Source organism: Cervus canadensis, chromosome 7 (assembly GCF_019320065.1).
Source record: "Cervus canadensis isolate Bull #8, Minnesota chromosome 7, ASM1932006v1, whole genome shotgun sequence".
Taxonomy (NCBI): Eukaryota; Metazoa; Chordata; class Mammalia; order Artiodactyla; family Cervidae; genus Cervus; species Cervus canadensis.
Genome location: NC_057392.1, coordinates 31448486 through 31475268, shown reverse-complemented (window position 1 = coordinate 31475268; position 26783 = coordinate 31448486). Strand labels below are relative to the sequence as shown.

Sequence of the window (26783 nt, the reverse complement as noted above, 5' to 3'; positions counted from 1 at the left end):
TCAGAGCTCAGAGCCTGAGAGGGGCTGGGGAGGTGATGGGCCAGGGCCCAGGGCTGAGGGAGTGGACAGAGCCCTGTGATGCACTTCTCGTAGGCCACCTGGAGGATCTTGAAGGCTGGAGCAGGAGCAGGGGGCATGTCTGTAACAGGGTCCTGGGATAGGGCTGGGGGGTGGGCCACTGGGCAGACTCTCCAACAGGGACCTTTGGGGGCCACCCTCGGGGAATCCATTCCTCCAAGGTCTCCTCCGCAATGAAAGTGACGAGGAAACATGGGCAGTGGGCAGGCGGGATGAGAGTCCAGGGCCAGCACCGGGAGTCCATGCAGGAGCTGGGGGAGCAGGATGGAGTCCTTTTATGACAAGGTCCTCTTCTTTAGGGCCTGGCTCCCCACCAAGTGGCCCTGTCACTCAACAGGAGGTAACCCGTGGGCCCAGACACTTCCGTTTCTCAGGAACCTGCTTCTTTCAGTCAGCCTCAAGCCACTCAGACATTTCAGTGAAGGTCAGTCCGGCTCCTCTGTGACCTTGGCCTCTCTGAGGAGCTTCTCTGTGGGCAGCTGGGACCCCTCACTGCTGGGATACCCTGCCTCTCCTGCACCCACAAGAACCTTTGTTGTGTGAGCACAGTTGTAGACAGAGGCTTGGACTCCCACCTGTCAGAGCCACCATCCTAAAGGGGGAGCAGGGCCTTCTGGGCTCTTCAAGAGTCACCTGGTGCTGGCCTTTTGAGATTCATGAGAAGCTCCTCATCCTCCTTGATGATGGCTCACTGCTTCCTTCTTGGCTTTTCTGCACCTCCGTCACCAGATGGATCATCCCGTTAATCCAGAGTCAGAGTTCACCGCATCCTCTGCATCTGACTGGCCCCCTTGGTCTTCGTCATCTCCTGATTCCTCTGTGACACCCCAAAAGCTGTTGAGTAGAGCTCATTTTCCCCCCACACCCCCAGGGGCCCTGAGAGCCAGCGCCCCACAGTCTTCAGAGGGCCTGACCCCTCAAACTCCTACCCTGCACTTCCTCCAGCCCTAGCTCACCCAGCATGGTCATTGGGGCTCCATGTCCCCACCACTACCTTCAGTCTGCCGGCAGCCCAGAAATTATTTTTAAATCAAGAATTGGGACGAATTGCCCAGTGTTATAAAGTCTGACGGGGCTTCCCTGGAGGCTCAATGGTAAAGAATCTGTCTGCAATGCAGCAGACTTGGGTTCAATCCCTGGGTTGGGAAGATTCTCTGGAGAAGGAAACAGCAACCCACTCCAGTATTCTTGCCTTGAGAATTCCATGGACAGAGGAACCACACATGGCTACAATCTTTGGGGTCCCAAAGAGTGGGACATGACTGAGCACAGGGCAAAAGTATCCCTATTTCTATTTTACCAACTCTCAGCATGCAGTTTTTGCTAAGTTGTATTTCAATAATAAAATACTTGAAGAACTTCATTCTTTCAAACTGCCAAAGGTAAAATATACTCCTCAACAGTAAATTATTGCTTTAATGGTAAAGCTGTCTAAGTAATGGGGCCAGGCATTTTACCAAACCATTTTAAAGATTTTGTCTAAGATTACTAAGACAGTTCATACTGACATTCATTCACCCTGCTTTACACAGACAAGCATGTGCAGCGAAAGGGTTGGAGCCAGATCTACACAAAGTACCACAGAATGTCATCAGTGTGGTTGGTTTTTTTTTTTTTTTAATCTTTAAAATGTGGTTGATTCTTTGGGAACAAACTGAAATGGGGAGTAACCATGAACATATTTCTACAACACAGATTTGCTTATGGCAAAGTGCTCAAGAAAGCTAAAAACATACATTTACAGAAAGACAAGTGTTCTAGACTCGTTAACCTTTTCTCTGATGACAAGTAAGCTATCAATAGCATGCTACCTATCAAGTATTTTTTAAATGACAATAAAAATAACATTAATAACACAATCTGTCCCTTCAAGGTGGAAGTAATGTTTCATTAGAAAATAGGAAGGAACTACCTTTCCTTGGAAACTCAGGCTCTGTCAGTAGACAGAGCACTTTGGAAAATGATATATACGATGTCCCTTGCTATGTAATTTGGATACAAACAAAATCAATAAATAAATCATCTTTTTTTTTTAAATCTCATATCAGCATATTCTAAAACCTTGGAAATAGGACTTTTGTAACCAGTTTAAAACTATTCCGAACAAAGAATTTCAGTGGAATTTTTATAATAATGAAAAATGGTAAAACCTGTTTATTGCTTTGCAATAACAACTGACAGACATCAGAGAAGATGGATATCTATAGCCAAATTTTAATGAAAGCCTTTCCATAACTGGTGAATGAAATTTAGTTAAAAATGGCCAGTAAAGGAAATTCTTTCATTTGGATTTATGTGTCTTTGTGAGAAATATTCCTCAGTTGCAAAAACCGCTACAACAAAGTACTAGAAAAAATGAATTAAGAAATATTTAATGGTTGTATCATACATTGTTTTAAGTTTCAGAAAATCGTGAAACACATTCAAATACAAAAATAATTTCAGTGAGAGTAAAAAGACTTTTGCACCATAAGTAATTAAAGTAAAAATAAGACCATGTTTGTTTCACCATGAGCTCAGTCTCTTCTGGTTATAATGGTGTTGACTTTACAGCAAATACTGACACAGTACTTTGTCCACAACTTGAAAATAAATAAATGTACTTACAGTCAGGAGATCAAATTGCCAACATCTGTTGGATCATCAAAATAGCAAGAGAGTTCCAGAAAAACATCTATTTCTGCTTTATTGACTTTGCCAGAGCCTTTGACTGTGTGGACCACAACAAACTCTCGAAAATTCTGAAAGAGATGGGAACACCAGACCACCTGACCTGTCTCTTGAGAAATCTGTATGCAGGTCAGGAAGCAACAATTAGAACTGGACATAGATCAACAGCCTGGTTCCAAATAGGGAAAGGAGTACGTCAAAGCTGTATATTGTCAGTTTGCTTATTTAAATTACATGCAGAGTACGTCATGCAAAATGCTGGGCTGGATAAAGCACAAGCTGGAATCAAGATTGCCAGGAGAAATGTCAATGACCTCAGATATGCAGATGACACCACCCTCATGGCAGAAAGTGAAGAAGAACTAAAGAGCCTCTTGATGAAAGTGAAAGAGGAAAGTGAAAAGTTGGCTTAAAACTCAACATTCAGAAAACTAAGATCATGGCATCCAGTCCCATCACTTCATGGCAAATAGATGGGGAAACAGTGGAAACAGTGACAGATTTTATTTTGGGGGGCTCCAAAATCACTGCAGATGGTGACTGCAGCCATGAAAGTAAAAGACACTTGCTCCTTGGAAGAAAAGTTATGACCAACCTAGACAGCATATTAAAAAACAGAGACATTACTTGTCAACAAAGGTCTCTCTAGTCAAAGCTATGGTTTTTCCAGTGGTCATGTATGGATGTGAGAGTTGGACCATAAAGAAAGTTGAGCACTGAAGAACTGATGCTTTTGAACTGTGGTGTTGGAGAAGACTCTTGAGAGTCCCTTGGACTGCAAGGAGATCCAACGAGTTCTTCCTAAAGGAAATCAGTCCTGAATATTCATTGGAAGGACTGATGCTGAAGCTGAAACTCCAATCCTTTGGCCACCTGATGAGAAGAACTGACTCACTGGAAAAGACCCTGATGCTGAAAAAGATTGAAGGTGGGAGGAGAAGGGGATGGCAGAGGATGAGATGGTTGGATGGCATCACCGATTCAATGGACATGAGTTTGAGTAAACTCCAGGAATTGGCAATAGACAGGGAAGCCTGGCGTGCTGCAGTCCATGGGGTCACAAAGAGTCAGACACGACTGAGCAACTAAACTGAACTAAAGTGATACTGGATTTTTTTAAACTAATAAGGACCTGCAAACAAAACATTTTGGAAGGCCATGTGCCCTGTGTCAGGGCTCTTCAGAGTGTTCTGTGAACCCATCACATCAGTGTGACATGTGACATCACTGGAAATGCAAATTCTGCAGCTTAACCCCAGATCTACGGAATCAGAACCTCTGGGATTTGTGGGCCAGGAATATGTGGGCACTTTGTTTGTTTGTTTGTTCTTATTGTTGTTTTGGCTGTCCCATGTAACGTGTGGGATCTTAGTTCCCCAACCAGGGATTAAACCTGCACCGCTTGCATTGGAAGCACAGAGGGTTAACCACTGGACTGCCAAAGAAGTCCTGGAAATACATGTTTTAACAAGACCTTGAAATGATTCTCTGAGGCACATCAAGTCTGTTCACAACCTTTCTCTTCTAAAGCTGCATTTTGCATACCAAATTAAGCCCAAACTTCTCACCATAATATTCAAATACTCGTTAAGTCTTGCCAGTCCTCCTATGACACTCTATTTACAATATCCCCACCATGTTGGATGTCCCAGATGCTCTTGGGTGCTCCTTTCTTCCCTCCTCTCTGCCTCATTTGTGGTGTTTTCTTCATTGGATTCATCTCCAGCCCTATTATATCTGCTTAACCAGAGTCTCCTTCAGTGCCTGCCTCAAAAGTTACCTATCCTAAGAAGATTTGCATGATTTTAGAATAAGGGGGGAGATCTACTTGCAAGTTCACCCTCCACCACCACCCCGTCTTTTTCTTTAATGCCCAGAGCCACTTGTTTATGTCCCCCATCCCTGACTATGTTACATTAGTCATTATAGTCATGTAGGCACTAATCTCATTCCCTCTATAGACTTCAGATTCCTTGAAAGAGAAAGATTCTGAAGTCTACATCCTCCTTTATCCCCTAATTTAGCACCATCCTGGAAGACTCTCAACAGTCTGCCGCAGAACAGAAATAAATTCCCGTAGCTGAGCTCTGCCCGCACTGTCGCCATCTTTATCATGCTGGTGGGGGTGTTGCCTCATCTTGGAGAACCTGGACTCCCCATGGAGTTTTCTGTATACACAAACCGTCTCTTGCCCTCACATTGCCTGAGCTGGTTATCCTCCTCACTTAGTCACGCCTGGGGTTCAACAGAGTCACAAATGATGATCAAAACAATAATGGTCATCATGCTTGAGGGCTTACCAGTGTCAGATACTCTACAGGTGTGATCAGCTCCTTCTGTCCCTGAGATGACTCTATTTGGTGGGCATGCTATTATTCCCATTTTATCACATGGGGAGGCTAAGGTGAAGAGAGGCTAAGGATTAAGTAACTGTGTCAAGGTCACAGGGCTCACAGACCAGCGGAGCCAGGACTGGAATACAGGTCGGCTGGCTTCATGGCCTGCGGAGTTAACCGCTCCTTTACCCTACTAATCACAGAAGACAACACTGCTGAAGGGTCAGCCTTACATCCTCCCCAAGTCACCAGTGCTCATAACCACATGAAAAAGCCATGTTCACTAGATTCAGTCCCAATGACAATATAAAAACTATGATCTTACTATAAAACTTCAACTTAAACCTAGATCAAAGAAATCTGAATTACTCTTCATTTAGACTATAATCTTATATTCCAAAACTTAAATGCTCATAAAGAAAGCTTTATCTAATTTAAGATTACTAGCTCACATAAAGCACAGAGTTAATACTACTCTTCCTCTAAAGTAATCAGTACAAAGAGTCCTTTTCTTCTATAGTAAAATATGTCATAGAACTTGAACTAGTAAGCAATCACTATCTTTTCTTCATAAGAAAAAAAGCCTTTGAAATATGTACCATAACCTCTGAAAAATACAATTATCCTTCCTAAGAATTGAGGCATTTTTTTTCTGACAAAAACCATGGGCAATTGATCTATAGTTCTTTTCTTCCTCAAAAAATTATTGTATATTGTGTAATGATCATTATAATTAAAAATTAAGATGGCTTGCAATAATTTCACCATTATTTGATTCAAAATCTTTATAAAATATTGGCATTTTCCAACATTTATTTTTCCTGTCTATGTTCCATTTAAGGCCAAATTTTCAAACCCAGCTGCCAAATTACACATATAATTACTGCATTTGCGCACAAAAATGTGATAATTGCTTACACAATTTCAGAGGCCAGCTTGAGGCTCTTTTCCAAATTTGTCTTACATGTACAGTACGGTGTATGTAGTTTTATGTGAAAATGGGAGAAAGTAGAATTCATGGTTTATCTGAGTGAAACATGAAAATGGGTACAAAATAAAGCCTTTCTATAAATGTCTAGGCCTGTCTTCATATTTTTGCCCCATGAAAGTGAAAGTGAGAGTGTTAGTTGTTCAGACGTGTTAGTTGCTCTTTGAGACCCCTTGAAGTCTGCCAGGTTCCTCTGTCCTTGGAATTCTCCAGGCAAGAATACTGGAGTGGGTTGCCATGCCCTTCTCCAGGGGATCTTCCTGACCCAGGGATTGAACCTGGGTCTGCATATTGCAGGCAAAATTCTCTACCATTTGAGCCACAGGACTGTCTTCATATTTTTGCCCCATAGACCTTTATAAAAGAAAAGTCTTATAGAGAAGCTCAAACTTGTGCTGGAGTTGGAGTCATGGCAATAGAAAGGGATGATGCCAGGAATACTACTGTGAATAGCACAGATGCCCATTTTGTTGCGGGCTGACATGCTGTGAGGCATTCTTCCATGAATTGCCTAAGCCAACCTGGGTAAGAAAAGATGAAGATGGTATAAGGCCCACAACTGTATACTCAGTCAAGATAACACCAGCTTCAGCAGAGCAGAGCGGTTGAGCACTGGTGACTGGGGACTTCCCTTCCACCTCTGCCTGATGGCTGACATTCTATTTGACAAATATCCAGCATGGACACAGCTCCCAATGGGTACTCTTAGTGGAAGGTTCGGTTCAAGAGAAGCAAATAAATAAGATCTAGGTAGTCATACACAGCAGTGAGATGATCTAAGGTACTTTTGTTTCTGCAAAAATAGGACAGAAAATTATGCCCAGTTCCACATAAGCTAATACCTTGGGCTCAAAAAGCATACTTCTCAAGCTCAAGGTAATTAGAACTCTGACTAGCCAGATATCTGACTATGGAACTGACCAGAAGGAATTAGGCCAGAAGCCCACTAAATAATCAAGGAAGCTCCATTTTCAAAGGAACCCTTAGAAATATCATCCTTCCCAAGACTCATTATATTTCTTGAGCACTTTATGTATGTGAGGCAATGTTCTAAGCATTTTGCATGGGTTCATTCCCTCTTTACATGCTTATTAATCCTAAAAGACAAGGACTATTTTATATCTGAGGGAACTGAAGCACAAAGAGGTTAAGAAATTTGCCCAACTAGAAAATAAAAAAGCTTGTTATTAGAATCCAGGCATTCTAACTCCAAAGCCTTTACTCTTAACCCCAATATCATGCTTATCAGAAGGAGCCAAGGAAAATAGTGGACAATGGATAGCTTTCCAAAAAGACTTTGGGCAGTCAAGATGACTCTCCATAGAATTCACTGTTAGAATGCAGTTCTCACCATTTCTGTCCAGCAGGAATTATATCATTTGACTAGTAACTATTACATGCTGTTTCTCATTCTTTAGTTTTCCAAATGGCATTTTTAAAAATCCAGTATCCTACTCTTTCTTCCATGGGTTGTGTTGTACGTGGATAACATAGTATTACCAGAAGTCCTTAGACTACAAGAAGTTTTATAGGGATATGACAACGTGGATATCACCCCCACATCACCCAGAAAATCAGAACTTGGAGCTAATGCACCAAATCTTTGAGTTGTCTCTACTGGGGTAATGTGGATGTTTCTGAGAGGATGGTTGGGAAGAAGGGTGTTCATGAGTGCTGGGTAGCCAGGGGACATTCACTGATAACTTAACCAGGATCCACTTGTCTCATTCCAGGTGCGTGGGATCCTCATTCATGGGCTCTGGGGACCATAAATCTCACCTCCAGTCACAGAGGTGAGTGAGTTCTGATTAGTACTCAAATCAAAACATTCCCATCCCACCTCCACATCAAGCCTTGACATGACAGTTGGTTTAGAAAAGATCAGTAAACCAACTGTAAGCCAATTGCTGTTGCTGTTGTTTAGCCTCCAAGTCATGTCCACCTCTTTTGAGACCCTATGGACTACAGCATGCCAGGCTCCTCTGACATGGGATTTCCCAGGCAAAAACATTAGAGTGAGTTTCCATTTCCTCCTCCAGGGGAATCTTCGTAACCCAGGGATCAAGCCCGCATGTCCTGCATTGGCAGGCTAGTTCTTCACTGTTGAGCCACCAGGAAAGCCGAAACCAACCAGTGCATATCATCTACTCACCTTCACTGGTTCCCTTTAGTCCAAACAATGCAAAGAACAAGGCTTTTGTTCACTGGTAGGGGGAAGAGGTACCTCTCCTCTATCTACACGTGAAAGTGAAACGTGTCACCTTGATGACTGCTGGCAGCCACCTTACAATCACACACAAGTCAGTCATAGACTAAAATGAGAACTGGATAGTAGAGTGAAAGAGGGAAGAAAAAATACTGAAGTCAGGTCTTTGATATCAATAATATCATGGGATTGGATCAACCAATAGTGAAACTCACCAAACCCTGAACTTCCAATTATACTACATGAGCCAATAAGTCTCCTTTTCTACTTAAGCCAGCCTGAGTTTTGTTTTCTGTTAACTGATGTATCTTCTAAGGCTATTTGCATAGTTTGGGGGAGATAATAGCCTAGAAAAGATGTAGCCTACAGCCTCCTAAAAAGTTTAGACTGAAGCCTGGAATATCTGCTCCAATCCCAGTGATACAGACTTCTTGTACCATGAAATTCTACAAGTTCCATCTGGTTTAGGAGATTCTGAGGTGGTCTAGGGCAGTGGAAACACATAGGACTTAACTGAGCTCAAATTCTAGCTCTTTCACTTACTAGTTGGATCAGGTGACCATAAAATTTGTTATCCAAATCAAGATATTTGTGAGTGAAAAGGGATGTTACAAATAATATCTCTGGAAAACAGTCACAAACTGACACAGTGCCAGGAAAATAGGTGTGAACAGTCCATCTATAGCTGGGTTGCTTTGAACAAGTCTTTCAGTGTCAATTCATGTATCTGTAAAATGAGGCTAACAATGTTTGCCTCTCATGGTTCTTAGATGGTTCAAGAATAGAAGACACATAACAGATATTGGGATAATTGGCCTTATGAAGAAAGATCATGGTACTTTTTTATTCTAAATGCTCTGTACTGATAGTTGTTTTCTAAAAAATTAATGAAAATAAATGAATACAAGTAAGAATCTATGAAAATCTCCCAAACTTTAATAATTCATAAAATCAGGACCAATTTTTGCACATAGACATGGTAGGTTACCACCTTTAGGCAATTTTCAGGGGAGCAGGAAAGCTCCCCCTCCTCCAAATAAACTTTCCATCCAGTATTTTTGCATGGGAAATCCCATGGACAGAGGAACCTGGTGGGCTGCAGTCCATGAGATCACAAGAGTCAGACATGACTTAGCAACTAAACAAGTGAAAGTGCAAGTCACTCAGTCATGTCTGACTCTTTGCGACCCATTTCCATGACTGTATAGTCCATGGAATTCTCCAGAATTCTGGAATGGGTAACCTTTCCCTTCTCCAGGGGATCTTCCCAATCCAGGGATGGAACCAAGGTCTTCCGCATTGCAGGCAGATTCTTTACCAGCTGAGCCATAAGGAAAACCCAAGAATACTGGAGTGGGTAGCCTATCCCTTCTCCAGCAGATCTTCCTGACCCAGGAATTGAACCAGGGTCTCCTGCATTGCAGGCAGATTCTTTACCAACTGAGCTATCAGGGAAGACCCTACAACAACAGCAATTTTCCAGCTGTTGAAAATGATTGGCTCTTACCTTTCTATAACATGCACCAGTTTAGAGTTTGCTATAGCATGAGCTTATAAAGTAACTAGTCAGTCTCATAGTAGTGACCGTAGAGCTGCTAGAGGGTAAACTCCTTAAAGAAGTGACAACACAGCTTATCCTATCTTGAGGTGTTCACCCTCTTCCCAATATATCCAATCCTGATCACTGTAGTCCTACAGACTTCTCAAAGGATTTTGTCATTGTTATCATCAATGTAAACTTTTCCTTGCTTATGAATGGATCTTACAAAGTCAAAAGCATTACTTCTCAGCACCCCCATTTGATCTTTACATCATGAATTTGAAGTCATATAAGTGTTCATAAGACACTTCTCTGAGGCAAGAAATTATCAGTCAGAATCCACTCCAAAGGCAAAAATGACACCAGTTATCCAAACAGAAATTTTAATTTATTTGTTAATTGACTAAATAAAAGGATAGAAAGAACTGTAAGGTTATTTTGGAGGTAACAACATCAGGAAATAGCCACTGCTCCTAGGACTGAGGGAATAAAGAGAAAATATTGAAATTATTAAAAATTCAAATTATTAAGACTGGCTTCAAAAGGGGGCTCTATGGAACTGAAGCTCAGGCTGCTGAGGAGCAGGCACTGCTCACATGGTCCTGGTGACCCTGAGTCCAGAGGAGGGTCCTGGTGGTTGGGACCCAGACTTCTGAGGAGGTGGCTCCAGCCGACAAGAGCTGGCATCTCTGAAGAGGGAGCCATAAAGATTTTACAACAAGCTAGATTCCTATGCTGCTCTAGGAAGGAAATCCCCCTTCCTGGGCGAACAAGCATCGCTATGTCACCAAGTCCAAGCTAGCTCTGCTCACCACACAACAGGCCAATGAATCCGAGAGACGAGGTGGTGAGGCAAAGAATATGACTTTATTTGGAAAGCCGGCTGACCAAAAAGATGGCAGACTAATGTCTCAAAGTAACCAACTTATCTGGGTCTGCATGCCAGGTTCTTTTATAGAGTCAGAGAGAGAAACGCAATGAGGATCTAAAGTCAAAAGATAAGAGAGAGGGAGAAGTGATGGGGAAGTAAAGGGTCTTCAGTCTTCCAAAGCATCTCTGGGAACTCCCAATCTTTGGAAGGGGTGTGTTAACCTCTTCTTTTTGTTGTAGACATTCTCAGGTGGGCAGGGTCAGATTGTCTCTCTATAAGCTGAACAAAGGCACTTTAGTTCACAGTTAGGCAGACGGGACTTCCCTGGTGGCTCAGATGGTAAAGCGTCTGCCTACAATGCAGGAGACCTGGGTTCAATCCCTGAGTTGGGAAGATCCCCTGGAGAAGGAAATGGCAACTCACTCCAGTACTCTTGCCTGGAGAATCCCATGGATGGAGGAGCCTGGTAAGCTACAGTCCATGGGGTCGCCAAGAGTGGGGCACGACTGAGCGACTTCACTCACTTTACTCAGACGGGCAGTGTCCTCTGAGGCAGGCTATTATTTATGATTATAATAACAAAAGCAAAGAAAAGCAAGTCAAAGAAACAGTTTCCAACATGGAGTCAGAATTGGCTTCCTCTCTGTAACAGCTACGGTTACAGTCACAGGAACAAGAAGCAAAACCAGAACAGGAAGGATCTTGCCATCTCCCTCTAGTGCTCCCTACTGGCAGAACCTACACGTAATCAGTTTATAAAGTCACATGTGTTTTGCAGAGTCCCAGCCTCAGGATCACAAGGCAAAGGACAAGTTTAGAGCTTAGAGATAATATCTTAATGTCTAACACAGAGCAGCAGATTTGTACTGTGTGGAGGAGGAACCCGCAATGTGACTCTCAGGATAAAAATACCCAGTTCCTGTAAGATATCTCCCAAGCTTCCTACGCCACCACCAATGAAAGTATTTGAAAACTGAAAGGAAAGTGGTATAGTCATTATTTCCTCTGGAAAACAGATCTGAAGAGGTGACCCCTAACAGTTTGAATATCAAAAGCTGATTTGTTGACATCTTAGTGACCATATCTGTCATGTGAACATGCCAGAAACATCATAGTGTTTCTGTTCCTGAAGAAAATGTGAAGATGCTTTTCCCCCAGGTAGCATCTTAGACACTGTGATTTTTCTTCGTAGATGTCTATGGAGCCACAATTTGAATATTCCTATTTTCTAAGGGAACTGAAGGAGAAAATACTGATTATGGAATATTCTAAAAGTCACACAGTGTGTATAAAGCTAATAAAAAGACATATTGTGGTCATGGTAGAATTTTCAAAGAGAGAATGATCGTGGTTTCACTGTGCCTACCTATTTGGCAATTCTTCTTCTGTATAAAATGTCTATTCATTATATTGCCTAGGTCTTTTTGACTGAGTTTTGAATAGATTTAATAAGACACGAAAGTCTATATTCTTATATACCAATTTTTGGCAACTGTAAAATACATAAAATGTTTTTCTGTCGTCTTTCCTGGGACAGTTCGATGCAGTGGTCAACCACAAACATGTTCAGAAAGTTCCTTTAATTGGCAAATTGGAAGACTGGCCTTAGACCAGTGCTTTGAACTCCTGTAATCCTAAAAAAGACCTAAAAAATACATATGACTCGAGCACAGTTTGTTCTGGGAATCTCTTTCTGGATAAATGGGGGTAGAACAAAATAGAGGACAAGGATGACAACCGTCTTAGGCTTTCAAAGCCCTAAGTAGCTATAAAAGTTAGGCAAAAAGACAAGAAAGAAGCAAGATCTAAGGATTAAGCTAAACCACTCCCCAGAAGGGAGGGGTAATGTCATGTGGTTCATGCAGCTCTGGCACTTAACAGGTCTATCAAATCATATCCTAGGTATGAATAGTTCACAGAATGGAAATGTATAATAAATGCCTGAGGATTTAAGATGTTTTCATCACAGCCACTGCCTAAATGGCTCATGCTCAGTTGAGAGGTCACTAAAAATTACATAATAATTTAAAATGCAGACTCTGGAACATGCTGTATAAATGCCAAACCAGGTACCTCTTATTTATAGGTACACAATCATGGGTAAGTTACTTCACTATCTGTGCCTTGGGCTCTTATTTGTAAAATGAAGACAAGAATATATCTACCTAAAATCAATTGGGATAAAGTGTCACAAAAATAGAAGGGTTTAAAAATTACAGATTTATTATTAATATTATATTCACTGTGACTCTTATGACTAACCACATTTTCATCTCTATTTTGGCTTCCAGGGAACTCAGAGTCAAATTTATAATACTCTCTCAGCAAATATATAGGACCTAATGACATCAACACTTGTGTCATAACCAAATCTTTATAAGAATTCCATTCCCACTTTTACTCTTTACCTAATTTTTCAACCTCTGTATGTTTTTACCCTGTGTTATTATAAATATGTTCATAGGTGTCCTCGGAATCTTTTTGAAACACATACACATATTCAAAAATAAGTATTTTTATTCTTCTAAAGTTGTTCTCAGACTCATTTTGTATTAATAAGGCATACACCAAGTAAGTGATAGTATTTTCCCAGACAAAGCTATGAATTCCTCAAGCACAAAGGGTCCACTTATCTGAACAGGAAAAAATTAAAAGTTTGATAACATTCTCTATTGGTAAAACTGAGAAAAAACAAGTGATTTGGTCAATTAGATCAAAATCACAAATTCATGAAACTACAGATCCAACATTTTCTCATCTAGGCATTCCTCCTACAGATGCACTGGTACCCAGAGACAAAATGACATATGTACACAGTTACTCACTTTAGCCTTCTTTCTTTGCAAAAAGATTTTATTAAAGTACGCTGGATTTAAAATGCTGTGTTAGTTTTCAGCAACATGAATCAGTTATACACATACTAGCCTTATTTCTAACAAGAGATTGGAAACAAAACAAATGTCCATCAACAAATGGTTGGATAAATAAATTATTTCACTTCTCAAACACTTGTACAGATCTTTGAAATGCTCCCAGTCTATGGACACTCAGCCTATGATGTCTGATGATTAAATTGGTCCTAACGGAGCCAATAAGCATCAATCTTCATCCTACTTGACCACAAAGCCTTATATTGCCAGGCCAGTGTTTTCTGCTGCCTATAAAGGTCACAGTGGGTAAATGAATTGCTACTACACAAATATGTGCACTGTTTTCATTTATGCATTCAGTCTCATATATTTTAACTGAAATCTTTTTTATTAATTAATTTATTTTTTTTAATTTGGGTTGCACTGGGTCTTCACTGCTGCATGCAGGCTTTCTCTGGTTGTGGTGAATTGCGCCTCTTTGCTGTGGTGCATAGGCTTCTCATCGCCAAGGCTTCCCTTGTGGACCACAGACTCCAGACACACAGGCTTCAGTAGTTACAGCTCAAGGTCTCCAGGGAGCAGGCTCAGTAGTTGTGGAACCTGGGCTTAGCTGCTCCACAGCATGTGGAATCTTCCCAGACTTCAGTCTCATGTATTGCTGGTGGGAATGTAAGTTAAAAACTTACAGAAGACATTGGTGCATTGTATTCCAAAGCATAACCTCATAAGAAGGCTTTGACTGCTCATATGAGGCCACTCAGTCTTTCTTCAATATCTGAGCATTTATATGACACAGTCAAAAAGAACCACCAGCACAACACTCTACACCCTGTGATAAACCAGAAACAATAGATTGGCTTGCTGCATTAGTTTTCTATGGCTGCATAACAAATTGTGTATGAGTTAGTCACTCAGTTGTGTGTGAATCTATGACACCACAGGCTATAGCCTGCCAGGCTCCTCTGTCCACGGAATTCTCCAGGCAAGAATACTGGAGTGGGTTGCCATTTCCTCCTTCAGGGGCATAACAAATTACCCCAAAATTTAGCAGCTTAAAGCAATAAACACTTATTATCTCACATAGTTTCTTGAGTCAGAGGTCCAAGTGGGGATTAGATAAGTGGTTTTGCATCAAGGTGTCTCATGAGGTTGCAGTTAACGTTGTCTAGGGCCGCAGTCATCGGAAGGCTTAAGTGAGGTGGGAGGATCTGCCTTTAAGGTGACTCACTCAGGTTCGAGGAGTTAGTACTGGTAGAAGGTCTCAGTTACTCACCCACACGGACCTTCCCATAGGGTGTCCCCATGACATGACAGCTGGTCACACCAGGGAAAGTGACCCAAGAACAAGTAGGTAGAAACTGAAATGCCTTTAATGACCTGATCTCCAAAGCTACACACCATCTCGTCTCCCATATCCCTTTCTTTAGAAGCAATTAATTGTCTGGCCCACTATTACGTGAAGAAGAATTAGGTTCCACCTTTTGAAGGGATAGTTTCAAAGAATTTGTAGACATAATTTAAAGCCATCATGATCATCTTGCATGCTTCTAGTCTCCCAAAGAAAAAGTTCTTGCATATTTCCTGTAAACCTGTGACTCTGCAACAAAAACAATTTTATCCCCAACTTTGGCTAAGCAGGTATTCTAAGATGTATCATGTCCTAGATGGATATGATTATCATGTGAGCAAGTTGCTGTTTTCACTATAATGTATGGATGTGAGAGCTGGACCATAAAGAAGGCTGAGCACCTAAAAACTGATGCTTTTACTGTGGTGCTGGAGAAGACTTTGGAGAGTCCCTTGAACTGCAAGGAGTTCCAACTAGTCAATCCTAAAGGAAATCAGTCCTAAATATTCATTAGAAAGACTGTTGCTAAAGCTGAAGCTCAAATACTTTGGCCACCTGATGTGGATAGCCGACTCACTAGAAAAGACCTGATGCTGGGAAAGACTGAGAGCAGGAGGAGAAGGGGATGACAGAGGATGAGATGGTTGTATGGCATCATCGACTCGATGGACATGAATTTGAGCAAGCTCTGGGAGATAGTGAAGGACAGGGAAGCCTGGTGTGTTGCAGTCCATGGGGTCACAAAGAGTCAGATATGACTGAACAATTAAACAACAACAGGAGTAATGTAAGCTTGGTAACTGATAATTTTGCAGTTTTTCCTTAAATACTAGTTATGTTTTTGATAACTTCAGCCAGTCCTTCTGAAGTCTAGCTTCCTTGCACTCTTTGCAAGTAAATTTTTCTCTCTTTTTCTAAATACCTCTGTTTGATGAGGCATGGTAGAACCTCTCGCCCTACTCCCTAATTTCCATCCAGCCTCACAAAGGAAGAAAATTGTAGAAAAATGGTAAATAAGCTGGCCCAAGTAAGATCAGAGAGACAGGAGCACACAAAGAGGAAATCATCATATGTTTCTACCTGCCATCTTACACTTCTGCCATTTCTGTGAGAGATACTTTCCCCGGGTAGTCCTGCTTCTTCAGCCTGGGCAGCAGAATGAATATGCAGTGAACAGAGCCAGCCCAGGAATCTGCAGACCTGAAGCATAAAGTAGAGAGGTCAAGTCAACACTCAGACTCTTGAACAAAAATAAGTATTATTTTAAGACATCATATTTTGATGCAATTTGTTAGGCAGCAAAAGCTAGCTGCTAAACCCAGTTTTACTTAGACGACCACTCCCACACCAATAATCTATGAGCAGCACATGTGACCATGGAAGAAAACTGCATCTTCTGTACATGTTTGAAAGAGAAGGGATAAATGGCTCTCAGAAGAAGGTTGTGGCAGGGACTGGGGAGAGTTCTGGGCACAAAGATCAGCAGGGACACCAGAGTCTGAAATCTGCTACAGAGACTTCCCTGGTGATCCAGTGCCTAAGACTCTGCACTCCCAATGCGGGGGACCCAAGTTCAATCCCCCATTAGGGAACTAGACCCCACCTGAGACAGCTAAACATCTCACCTATTGCAACGGTGATCAAAGATCCCACAGGCCAAAATTAAGACCTGTTGCAGCCAAATAAATACACAAAACAATAAAACTCTTCTGCTACAACTTAACAAAAATGCCTTTCTGGAGTTGGTGAGATTGAAAAGAAGACTGGGAAAGGGAAAGACTGGTTTCAAGCAAAGGACTCATCGGCATGAGTGGGGAAGTGAGACCAAGAGGTGAGTGTCTGTTAGGAGAGAAACCAGAGGCTGGAGGGCGTGAACTCCGGACCCAAGGGGGCTCACGTGTGGCTGCTCTAGTCTTTCTTGCCTTGGCTGCATCCTGGGGAGAGTTCTTTGAGGAGGAACTAACTTTCCAACCCGGGCAGAGTTCTTTGAGGAAGGGTGTTGGAGAAACCACTGAAAATGTGCCAAGAGACAAAGACAGAAATATAGATCAATGGAACAGAATAGAAAGCCCAGAGATAAATCCACGAACCTATGGATACCTTATCTTTGACAAAGGAGGCAAGGATATACAATGGAAAAAAGACAACCTCTTTAACAAGTGGTGCTGGGAAAACTGCTAACCACTTGTAAAAGAATGAAACTAGAACACTTTCTAACACCATACACAAAAATAAACTCAAAATGGATTAAAGATCTAAATGTAAGACCAGAAACTATAAAATTCTTAGAGGAGAACATAGGCAAAACACTCTCCAACATAAATCACAGCAGGATCCTCTATGACCCACCTCCCAGAATATTGGAAATAAAAGCAAAAATAAACAAATGGGACCTAATGAAACTTAAAAGCTTTTGCACAACAAAAGAAACTATAAGCAAGGTGAAAAGACAGCTATCAGATTGGGAGAAAATAATAGCAAATGAAGAAACAGACAAAGGATTAATCTCAAAAATATACAAGCAACTCCTGCAGTTCAATTCCAGAAAAATAATGACCCAGTCAAAAAATGGGCCAAAGAACTAAACAGACATTTCTCCAAAGAAGACATACAGATGGCTAACACATGAAAAGATGCTCAACATCACTCATTATCAGAGAAATGCAAATCAAAACCACAATGAGGTACCATTACACGCCAGCCAGGATGGCTGCTATCCAAAAGTCTACAAGCAATAAATGCTGGAGAGGGTGTGGAGAAAAGGGAACCCTCTTACACTGTTGGTGGGAATGCAAACTAGTACAGCCGCTATGGAAAACAGTGTGGAGATTTCTTAAAAAACTGGAGATAGAACTGCCATATGACCCAGCAATCCCACTTCTGGGCATACACACTGAGGAAACCAGATCTGAAAGAGACACGTGCACCCCAATGTTCATCGCAGCACTGTTCATAATAGCCAGGACATGGAAGCAACCTAGATGCCCATCAGCAGATGAATGGATAAGGAAGCTGTGGTACATATACACCATGGAATATTACTCAGCCGTTAAAAAGAATTCATTTGAATCAGTTTTAATGAGATGGATGAAACTGGAGCCCATTATACAGAATGAAGTAAGCCAGAAAGATAAAGACCAATACAGTATACTAACGCATATATATGGAATTTAAAAAGATGGTAACGATAACCCTATATGCAAAACAGAAAAAGAGACACAGTTGTACAGAACAGACTTTGGGACTCTGTGGGAGAAGGCAAGGGTGGGATGTTTCGAGAGAACAGCATCGAAACATGTATATTATCAAGGGTGAAACAGATCACCAGCCCAAGCTGGATGCATGAGACAAGTGCTCGGGCCTGGTGCACTGGGAAGACCCAGAGGGATTGGGTGGAGAGGGAGGTGGGAGGGGGTATCGGGATGGGGAATACATGTAACTCCATGGCTGATTCATGTCAATGTATGACAAAAACCACTACAATACTGTAAAGTAATTAGCCTCCAACTAATAAAAATAAATGAAAAAAAAAGAAAATGTGCCAAGAGAAAGCCCGAGAGCTGAGGGGCACAAAATGGCCGCAGGGGCGGCGTCTCCCTCATCCCCATAAGCATGTTCCTGTCATTCCTTCCCCCGGCTCTGCATGCCACCACCAACGGAAGCACACGGAAGTTACAAACAGGAGACCCGACGCCCCCGCTAGTGTGGTCCTCAATCATTACAGTTCAGTTCAGCTCAGTCGCTCACTCACGTCCGACTCTCTGCGGCCCCATGAACCGCAGTATGCCAGGCCTCCCTGTCCATCACCAACTCCCGGAGTCCACCCAAACCCATGTCCATCGAGTCGGTGATGCCGTCCAGCCATCTCCTCCTCTCTCGTCCCCTCCTCCTCCTGCCCTCAATCTTTCCCAGTATCAGGGTCTTTTCAAATAAGTCAGCTCTTCACATGAGGTGGCCTAAGTATTGGAGTTTCAGCTTCAGCATCAGCCCTTCCAATGAACACCCAGGACTGATCTCCTTTAGGATGAACTGGTTGGATCTCCTTGCAGTCCAGGGGGCTCTCAAGGGTCTTCTCCAACACCACAGTTCAAAAGCATCAATTCTTCTGCGCTCAGCTTTCTTTATAGTCCAACTCTCACATCTATATCTGACTACAGGAAAATTATTAGAGTAGCTTGTTCTTTAAGCCAGAACTTTCCGGCAACGTGTCCCTGATCATCTGGGGCTTTGATTCCTCCGCTTGAAGTATGCCACACGTCCTGTCAAAATAACTTCTTACAGCTGCCTAACAACTGTGGGTGGCCTGTGATCACCTTGTCAAAGTGTCTGTTACACCCAGAGCTGGTTGCCAGCTCTGACTTACTTCCCGGTTCCCCCTCCCCACAACTTATATTCCAAGGATCATCTCTTCTCTTATTTATTTTATTCTTTTTTGGCTGGCAGTTGCTGGGCCAAACAGCAATTTGCAGTTATTTATGCAGCTTAAACCCTATTGTCAATATCCTTATCCTCAGTACACCACCATTCCAGGGGTGTGAGCTGAGCTTTTCAGAGTCACGGTGAGTTGGGGAGGGAAGGAGGCTGAGGTTCACAGAAGCAAGGCTTCCTGGGGTCCTCAGCCAAAGCACACATTGTTGCCGAGCTGCTTTTTCTCCCTCTTGCTTCTATTTGGGATGGATTTTCATTTGGAATTAAAAACAGATCACAGCTTGCTGTTTGTTTGCTATTGTCAGGTCAGACCCAGCACTCAGGGAGAGGGTGGTATGGCTGTGTGTGTAGAATTTTCTTGGCAGTTTAATAAGGATGGTGGAATTTGTCTGCATTTGTGTAGTTCCTTCTCTCCCTGACTCTCAAAGTCCTTCTCAAACAGAATTTAATCCTCCCCGAAGTCAGGTGTGGATGGGACATTGTCCCCCTCCTCCCTCAAGTCCATTTCAGCGGGTACAGTTGGAGGAGAACAGGTGAAAGCAGACGGGAGAAGAGCTGTGAAGGCTGACATGTCCTCAGAGACCCACGGGTGTGGCCTATGTGCTACCTACAGAACAGCATCCCCTGCAGGCAGGCATCTTCCCAAATGGCACGCTTCCATCCCCACTGATGCGGTCCCGGCCAGGGCACGCAGCTCAGTGAGAGGGCACCCCGTCCCCTCATCCAGGCACTTTTGGAGACAGCACGGCTACCCAGTTCAGCCCTGAGTTCTTAAACCCACCGAAGTGAAGTAGGTTTTTGTATGCAGGGTCAGAATTTTGTCCTTGAAGTTCACTATATCCCTATTACACTGTTGACCCATTGAAAAGCCCACCAATGCCTTAACATCTAAGTTGAAAATTACTGTTCAGAGACCTTTAAGAGTCTTTGCAAGCATCATCTCAGTTATTCCATAAATATTTATTAAGCTCTTACATACAAAGCACAAGGCCCCTCCGAGAGCTTAAAACCCTTTGGGAAGACCACAAAAACTGTGATAATAAACAACTATCGCTGTGGTAGGCAGCTTCTGACAGGGTCCCTAGCGATCCTCACCTCCTGGTATTAAAGCTCTTGTGTGAATTCCTCCCTTGAAAGTGAGCCAGACCTATGGCTAAAGGAGTCTAATCCATTCTAGAGAACAGTCTATAGTGAAAGCAAAGGCCCAAGACTAAATTCTGTCTTGCCAATGTTCTCTCACCTGCTCACTCGGGTAGAGCAATCCGCCGTATTGTAGATGCTCTCACTTCAGTTCAGTTCAGTCGCTCAGTCAGGTCCGACTCTCTGTGACCCCATGAAGCACAGCATGCCAGGCCTCCCTGACCATCACCAATTCCTGGAGCTTACTCAAACTCACGTGCATGGAGTTGGTGATGCCCTCCAAGAAACCCATAAGGCAAAGAGCCAAGGCCTCAGCCCGATAACCCAGGAGGAACTGAGTTCAGCCAGCAACCACATGAGTGAACAACAAAGTGGATCCTCTCCAGTCAAGCCTTGATACAACTGCTACCTTGTGAGAGACCCCAAGCAGAGAGGGCTGAGATGCCTGAGCCACAAAAACTGTGAAATAATAAATGTACGTTATTTCCTTTGGGGGTGACATGCTACACGGCACAAGGCTATAATCACAGGGTGTCAGGCAGGACCATGGTCTCCTCTGGGCTCTGATTCCTTGAGTGGGGAAGGATCCGCTTCCACATGTATTCACAAGGTTGTCAGCAGAGTTCAATTACTCAAAGGCTGTTGAACGGAGGGCTCAGCTCCTGGCTGGCTGTTGGTGGGAGGCCGCCCCCAGGTCTTCACCACCTCCATCTATGGTCTAGCTCATGAGATGGCCGTGGTCTTCCGTCAGAATGGGCCAAAGAGGGCAAGCAAGGCAGAAGCCCAGGTCTCTTTATAACCTAATCTCAGAAGTAACATCCCATCACATGTGCCACTTTCTATGGGTTAGAGGCCCTCACTCGAGGGGAGGAGATTACACAAAGATGGGGTCTCCAGGACCTGGAGCCCACGGGAGACCATCTTGGGAGCAGCTCACCACGTCTTCTCCATCACTTCCTCACTCTGTCCCTTCCCCAGGCCCTCGTAAGACTTGGAGATTCCCTCGGGCCCGCTGTCTCTCCATTCTCCCATCCCCATGTGAATTTGTACACAGCCTCCACAACTCAGACAGATGGTGCCAAAGCCTCCTAATAAGCCTATCCACCTTCTTACTACTCTCCCAGCTGGGACCCAGACAGCTGACTACTCTTTCCAAGACATCACATTGTATTTTATAATTTTCCTATTGGAAAATTCTCACTGGTTCCCAAATTTCTCTAGTGTCCCTAAAGACTTTCTCAGTCTAACCCAGTGTGCTGCTCCAACAACACTTTCCTTCCAACTCTCCTCTGACCAAAGAGGTACACTCCTTGTCCCTATGTCCAGGGCCCTCTGATCTCCGTTTCCACGGCTTTGCATGCTGGTGCTGTTCAGTCCCTAAGTTGTCTCTGACTACTTTGCAACCCCATGCAAAGAGTGCCAGGCTCCTCTGTCCATGGGACCTCCCAGGCAAGAATACTGGAGTGGGCTGCCATTTCCTTCTCCAGGGCATCTTCCCGACTACGGGACTGAACCCACGTCTCTTGCATTGGCAGGTGCATTCTTTACCACTGGGCCGCCAGGGAAGCCCTTGCATGCTGTTTCCCTCCATTATTCTCATCCTTCTCACCAGCTAGTGGAATCCCCTCCCCCAAATTCCACATCTCAGCTCCAGTCCTATCTCCTTCCTGAAGCTTTAAAACTTATAATAGACTGTCTTGGACATAGTCGGTCAAGTAATCTATGTGTTAGCATAGTTTGGAGCATCCTGGATCCAAATGGCCTCTTCCTCCTCCAGGTTCTTGAGCTACCCTTTCCTCACTGAACTTCTGGCCTGATACTTATCACAGACTGCTGTTAGTGGGCAGTCTCAGTAGAAAAATAATAAGCTATCGATATCTGCATACTAATTGAAGGTAAGAAGCAAGTTGAGATGTGAAACAAGTTTGAAGAGACTAGGCTGTACCATCAACCTTGACCACAGTCATATGTTCTAGAGCTGTTCTATCAGCCTTCCTGGGATTCTATTGCTTACAATCCTGTTTCCAGTGATTTATCATTAACCCAAAGAATGTACTGCCATTGACATTCATAATCATGACATTCTTAGAGTTCTCAGACACTGTTTCTTTTTTTTAATTTATTTTATTTGGAGGCTACTTGCTTTACAATATTGTAGTGGTTTTGCCGTACATCAGCATGAATCAGCCATGGGGGCACATGTGTCCCCATCCTGAACCCCCTCGCACTTCCCTCCCCATCCCATCCCTCTGGGTTGTCCCAGGGCACCGGCTTTGAGTGCCCTGTTTCATGCATCAAACCTGGACTGGCAATCTATTTAACATATGGTAATATACATGTTTCAGTGCTATTCTCTCAAATCATCCCACCCTCACCTTCTCCCACAGAGTCTAAAAGTCTGTTCTTTATATCTGTGTCTCTTTTGCTGTCTCAAATACAGGGTCATCATTACCATCTTTCTAAATTTAATACATATGCGTTAATTTCCTGTATTGGTGTTTTTCTTTCTGACTTACTTCACCCTGTATAATGGGCTCCAGTTTCATCACCTCATTAGAGCTGATTCAAATGTGTTCTTTTTAATAGCTGAGTAGTATTCCATTGTGTATATGTACCACAGCTTTCTTATCCATTCATCAGACATTGTTTTTTAGCTACATGTATATTGTGTTGAAACAAACAGACAACAAAAACTAATAATTGGTGTCACCTACTAAATACCCTAGATTATGTTGTTCTTTCTAATGCTCACAACAACCCATTTTACAATAGAGAAAATGGAGACCCAGAGAGGTTAAGTAACTTACCAAAGGTAAATTGCTTTTGGTGACTGGTGAGACCAAGATTCCAACACCCATCTGGCTGAGTCCAAATGCCATGCAACTTACTCTTCTGGACATCACAACTGGAAGGGTGGCCTCATGCATGTTTAGGAAACATTGTAAGTCAGGAAGATTCCCTGGGGGAGGAAGGAAATGCCCACTCCAGTATTCTTGCCTGGGGAAATCCCATAGAGAGAGGAACCTGGCGGGTTACAGTCCATGGGGTTGTAAAAGAGTCAGACACGACTGACTAAGCACAAACATACACACACACACACACACACACACACACGCATGCATATTTATTTTGAATGGTTATCATTGAATGGGACGCAGCCTATATCATTCTCTCTGGAATGATTTTATCATCTTTTAGCAGCTGTGCCAAACCACTGTGTGCCTGTAGGAAAATCATCTTTCTCTACGGCTCAAATGAAATGAAGAGCAGACTGGCCAACTCACCAAGAAAACTTAAGTGTAAGGAGGGATAGAGCGACTTCCCTGGCGGTCTGGTGGCTAAGACTCTATGCTTCCAATGCAGGGGGTGCAGATTCAATCCCTGGCCAGGAAAATAAGACCCCACATGCCACTTGGCCAATAAATAAATATGCTTTAAAAAAAAAAAAAAAAAAACAAGGAGGGATGGATGGTGGAATTGGATGGAATCATCCTATCCCACACCAGGTCCTCTAATGCTCTTGTCCTCATATTGATCTTGGGGAAATACCTTCACATAGGTTGCTTTTTTTTTTTCACCCCAGAAATAAGTCTGATCCTGTCTTCTGAAAGAGATTTTCTGGAGAGATATCAGCATGATATATTAAGAAAACACACAAATGTGTTTCCCAGAAACACAGGGGAATATGAGGTACCGCTTTATTTCAAAGTCAGCAAACCTTATCCCAGAGATATCTCAGGTAACTGTTTCCCGGGCTCTCCAGAACCATCCGTTCAAATAACAGCATCTAATTCATGCACTACATTGACATGAGCCAAGCCCATCCATCTGGCAAAGATGAGGGTGCAGGAGACAGGGAGATGCTGAAACTGGGTGATTAAGGCCTGGGAACCATGCGTGTGACCTGTGAACAGAGGGGGGCAGCAGAGAGCCGCTGGAGCGGTAAGCTCACCGGGGAGCTTCCAAGTGGGCAGGTGGCTCTGGTCACCAGGGAGACCTGGGCTGGAACTCCCGCCCCAGGGTCAGTAACCCGGATGAAGGACTGGTCCCCTTGAGGTCCCTGGCTGGGATTTACAAACAGGACCTTACATTTTCCACACTGTGGCCAGATCGTCACAAACCTGCCTCTGCTCATGTCCTCCAGCTAAAAGGACACCGGAATCAACCTCCCCATTGCTTAAAACGAGTTCTCAAGTTTTGCATGCACATGCCATGACTTGGAGTACACAGTAAAACATAGCTCACTGGGCCCCATTCTCAGAACCTCTGACATGTTAGGTCTGGGGCAGAGTCCAGGAATTTGCATCTCAGACAAGGTCCCGAGTGGTGCTGGTGCTGCTGGTCTGGGCTGGTCCGGGGACCGCATCTGTGAGCCAGCATCTGAGAAGATGATGGCTCCCCCAGCCCTCTCCCATCCAAAGCCTCTTCCAAACCACTCACATCTACAGCATCCCCCACACCCTCACACTCTGCTCCACCCACGAATATCCTTCAGCTCCCCAGGGCAGCCGCATTTCCCCAGCCTCTGGCTTTTCACCTCTGCCCTCTCTGCTGATGCCCGCTCCCAGCATCTCTTCACCCAACTGTGCTGGCTTGTCTGTAGGTCCCTAGTAGACATCTACCTCTCACAACCTCCCGCAGTGCCCCGTGCCTCGTTTCCTGCATCACTGTTGCAGATACCCGTGTGTGTCTCCCTGGCAGCCTTGTGAGAACAGGCTCACCCCTCTGCCCGCCCACTACGGGGAAGCCCCCCTCAGCCCACTCCTCTGGACTCCCGCAGTAACCAGGCTGTAACTCTCTTCGTCTGTTCTTGATGACTGTTTCGAACAGTCTTCCCTTTCTTCAGATCCTTAACCCCCACAGCTCCTTGATCACACCCAGCAGACGGCCTTGCCCACTTCCTCACAGAGAAAACAGAAGCCAGCAAACAGGAACCTCGCGACTTCCCACTGCCAAACCAACAAACCCACTGGCGTCTGCACCCAGCGCATCCTCGACCTCCTGCTACAGCAGAGGAGTTGCCTGAATTTTCCAAGTCTGTCCCAGAGCCTCCGTCCATGCAGGGGCTCCCCCCTCTCGCTTCCTCAAAGGCCCCCACTAGCAACACACCCGCCTCACAGTTCTTCAACCTCCTCCCCTCCCCGGATCTCCTTCCTGTCATTTTCAGAACTTGCTGGCCTCTCTCTTCTATGAATAACCCTCCCCCTTGGCCTCCACGTCACTCTGAAATCATCATCTTCTTTCTGTTTGTTCCCGCACCTCTTAGTACGTCCAACTTTGTGATTTCCTCATCCCCCATTCACTCCACAAGCCGTTTTTCCTTAAAGACTGTTCTAATGGCACCAGGGACCTTTCTTTAGCTGCATCCAAGCACGCGTTCAGTTCCCATCGCACTTGGCCCAGTTGCCTCCCCTCCCTCTTCCCTTGGCTTCCGTGGCATCCCAGCTGGGTCTTCCACCCATCTGGCCGCTCCTCCTTCAAGGTCTACCCCTCCTCTGCCTCACTGGTAAATGCTGGTATTGTTGGGTCAGCCCCAGAACCTTCTGCTGAAGTCTCCCTGGATGTCCACTCCCATTCGCTCCGTTACTACGCACATACCAATCACTCCCTTTTCTGGAGAGAGCTCCAGCTCTGGGATGTCCAGATGCGTAAAACCAGTCTCCCACTCTATGCATTTTCTTTGGTGTTCAGGGGTTCCTCGTGCTCCACTGGACTCATGCTCATCCCCCTCCTCTTTGAAGGAAGTGGCCCCGGGCGCCCGGCCTGGACACCTCCGTCGGCCTTCTGTCACAGGTCCGATCCTCCGGTGTCCGTCCGCCCCCACCACCGTCGTAGCCCAACCTCATCTCTCCCGACTGTAGCCACCAGTCTCCTGGAAACAGCTCTGGCCGCCTCCGATCCACGTCTCCTGCTTGGCTGGAGAGGCCTTTCGAAAACCAACCTCTGTTTAAGCCCCACAGTGGGTGTCCGTTGCTGGCAGGATGCTTCAGCCTTGCTTTGCGCGCACACCCCAGCACAGGGCGCTTGTTCGGGCCGCCAGCCTGCTGAGTCCCGTCCACACCAGAGCGCGCACACATTCTCCTTCTCTGGGTTTCCAGGCCTCACATCCCTCCCTGCCCGGCAAACTCCCCCTCGCCCTTTAGGGCTCAGATCCTCTGAGGGCGTTTCACGGACCTCCCACCACCACCCCGACCCCCTCTGCCTAGGCACTCAGCGTCCGCCTCTTCCCCGGCTGGGTTAGGTCTACCATCTAGACATGCTCCCAGCTTGCTCTCCTCTGCCTTCACAGCACTCAGCCCAAGTGTGGC

At 44.3% G+C, this 26783-nt stretch overlaps 1 pseudogene; it reads right to left on the bottom strand.

Annotated features, from left to right (window-relative positions):
• On the bottom strand, positions 1-25466 carry LOC122444726 (annotated as a pseudogene).
• Positions 25467-26783: the final 1317 nt, after the last annotated feature.